At 64.5% G+C, this 3277-nt stretch overlaps 1 non-coding gene across 1 annotated transcript; it reads left to right on the forward strand.

The window, feature by feature from the left end:
• On the forward strand, positions 1-119 carry LOC131861420 (5S ribosomal RNA). Its single transcript, XR_009360494.1, has one exon. It is a non-coding gene; the product is annotated as a 5S ribosomal RNA (ribosomal RNA).
• Positions 120-3277: the final 3158 nt, after the last annotated feature.

The raw sequence follows: 3277 nt of genomic DNA on the forward strand, positions 1-3277 counted from the left end.
GGGTGCGATCATACCAGCGTTAGTGCACCGGATCCCATCAGAACTCCGCAGTTAAGCGCGCTTGGGCCGGAGTAGTACTGGGATGGGTGACCTCCCGGGAAGTCCCGGTGTTGCACCCTTTTTTAGTTTTTCGCCGGGCGTCGCAATGCTATTTGAATAAACCTTTTGCCCGTTTGCGTTCTCGTCGGGGCCGGGCCGGGCCGGGGTGCGCTGCCCGCACTACCGCGCGCGCGGGGGCGACACCGAGCGCGCACCCGAGGCGCCCCGAGCACACAGGCCACGGTGCAACCCGGGCGTTGTGCGCGCACCCCGGTGCGCCCGAGGTGCTGCGCGCGCACCCAGGTGAAATCGGTGTGCACCTCGGCCAGTGCGCGCTCGGTCGAGTCGCGCACGTTGGCCAAGGTGCACGGTGATGTTTCTTACTCTAAGGTTCCGCACCAGACGCCCGGGACAGGTGAGCGAAGCTGGGCGGGGCCGGGTGCGCGGCCGGGGCAGGTGCACGCAGCTGGAGAGAGCTTTGGAGCACACTTCGGAGCGCACCAATGATGCGCTCCATTCAAAAGTTTCCTGAAAAGGCAAAAAAAGTTGAGATTATAGAATTTCCCACTTGAGAGATTGTAAAAAAAAAAAATTTAAAATGAAGGAAACGCGGGTGCCAAGGTGTGCGCGCCCGGGTGCGCAGCCCAGCCAAGGTGTGCGCACCAAGGCGCCCACCCTGGCGAAGGTGCACGCAAGGTGCGCACCCGAGGCAAACCGGACAATTAACCCAACTTTCGACTTCGCGCGCACCTTGGAGCGCACTTCGGAGCGCTCCTTGGTGCGCACCAATCTTGGGCACCTCGGAGTGCACCATGGCGCCCACCAAGGTGCGCACCCGGGGCAAACCGAGCTCCGACTTCGTGCGCACCTTGGAGCGCACGAAAGGTGCGCACCATGGCGCCCACCATGGCACCCACCAAGGTGCGCAGCCCAGCCAAGGCGTGCGCATCAAGGTGCGCACCCTGGCGAAGGTGCGCACCCGGGGCAAACCGAGCTCCGACTTCGTGCGCACCTTGGAGCGCACAAAAGGTGCGCAACCCAGCCAAGGTGTGCGCACCCCGGTCAAACCGAGCTCCGAATCGTGCGCACCAGAGGTGCACGCCATCGTGCGCACCTTGGAGCACACTTCGGAGCCCTCCTTGGTGCGCGCCGATGTTGCGCACCTCGGAGCGCACCCAGGGAAAACAATGCAATTAACCCGACTTTCGACTTCGTGGGCACCTCGGAGCGCTCTCGGGTTCGCACCTCGGAGCACACCGAGGTGCGCACCTTTGATGCGCTGCCTTCACCAATTTCCAGAAAAGGCAAGAAAACATTGAGAAGGTGTGCGCACCGAGGTGCCCACCCTGGCGAAGGTGCACGCGAGGTGCGCACCCGGGGCAAACCGGGCTCCGACTTCGTGCACGCCGCACCTTGGAGCACACTTCGGAGCGCTCCTTGGTGCGCACCAGGGCGCGCAACCCAGCCGAGGTGCCCACCCCGGCGAAGGTGCACGCGAGGTGCGCACCCGGGGCAAACCGGGCTCCGACTTCGTGCACGCCATGGTGCCCACCGCGGCGAAGGTGCACGCGAGGTGCGCACCCGGGGCAAACCGGGCTCCGACTTCGTGCACGCCGCACCTTGGAGCACACTTCGGAGCGCTCCTTGGTGCGCACCATGGTGCCCACCAGGGCGCGCAACCCCGCCGAAGGTGCACGCGAGGTGCGCACCCGGGGCAAACCGGGCTCCGACTTCGTGCACGCCGCACCTTGGAGCACACTTCGGAGCGCTCCTTGGTGCGCACCATGGTGCCCACCAGGGCGCGCAACCCCGCCGAAGGTGCACGCGAGGTGCGCACCCGGGGCAAACCGGGCTCCGACTTCGTGCACGCCATGGTGCGCACCGCGGCGAAGGTGCGCACCCGGGGCAAACCGGGCTCCGACTTCGTGCACGCCGCACCTTGGAGCACACTTCGGAGCGCTCCTTGGTGCGCACCAGGGCGCGCAACCCAGCCGAGGTGCCCACCCCGGTGAAGGTGCACGCGAGGTGCGTACCCGGGGCAAACCGGGCTCCGACTTCGTGCACGCCGCACCTTGGAGCACACTTCGGAGCGCTCCTTGGTGCGCACCATGGTGCCCACCAGGCCGCGCAACCCAGCCAAGGTGTGCGCACCAAGGTGCACGCGAGGTGCGCACCCGGGGCAAACCGGGGTCCGACTTCGTGCACGCCGCACCTTGGAGCACACATCGGGGCGCTCCCGGGTTCGCACCGGCGTTGCGCACCGTGGTGGGCACCTCGGAGCACACCAAGGTGGGCAGCGAGGTGCGCACCTTTGATGCGATGCCTTCACTAATTTCCATAAAAGGCAAAAAAAAAACGAGATTTTAAAATTTCCGTTTTGAAAGATAGTGAGAAAAAGGGAATGCTGGTGCCATCTTGAGCCCGCCCTGGTGCGCAGCCCAGCCAAGGTGTGCGCACCAAGGTGCCCACCCTGGCGAAGGTGCGCGCCCGGGCAATTAACCCAACTTCCAACTTCGCGCGCGCCAGGGTGGGAGCGCACCCAACAACCGGGCCTGGGAAGAGCCAATGCGAGAAACCCCACCAAACGCTCTGACAAAAAAAGAGGGGGCGCTCCAGTAACCCCGCTTCGGAGCGCACCCTGGGCAAACCCAGCCAAGGTGCCCACCCCGGCCAAGGTGCAGGCGAGGTGCGCACCCGGGGCAAACCGGGCTCCGACAACGTGCACGCCGCACCTTGGAGCACACTTCGTAGCGCTCCCGGGTGCGCACCTCAGAGCACACCAAGGTGGGCAGCGAGGTGCGCACCTTTGATGCGCTGCCTTCACTAATTTCCAGAAAAGGCAAAAAAAAAAGGAGATTTTAAAATTTCCGTTTTGAAAGATAGTGAAAAAAACGGAACGCGCGTGCCATCTTGAGCCCGCCCTGGTGCGCAGCCCAGGTAAGGTGCCCACCCTGGCAAAGGTGCGCACCCGGGCAATTAACCCTACTTCCGACTTCGTGCGCGCCAGGGTGGCAACCGGGCCTCGGAAGAGCCAATGCGAGAAACCCCACCAAACGCTCCGACAAAAAAAGAGGCGGCGCTCCAATAACCCCGCTTCGGAGCGCAGCCGGGGCAAACCCAGCCAAGGTGCCCACCCCGACGAAGGTGCACGCGAGGTGCGCACCCGAGGCAAACCGGGCTCCGACAACGTGCACGCAGCACCTTGGAGCACACTTCGAAGCACTCCCGGGTGCCCACC

This window comes from Cryptomeria japonica, unplaced genomic scaffold, assembly GCF_030272615.1.
Source record: "Cryptomeria japonica unplaced genomic scaffold, Sugi_1.0 HiC_scaffold_26, whole genome shotgun sequence".
NCBI lineage: Eukaryota > Viridiplantae > Streptophyta > Pinopsida > Cupressales > Cupressaceae > Cryptomeria > Cryptomeria japonica.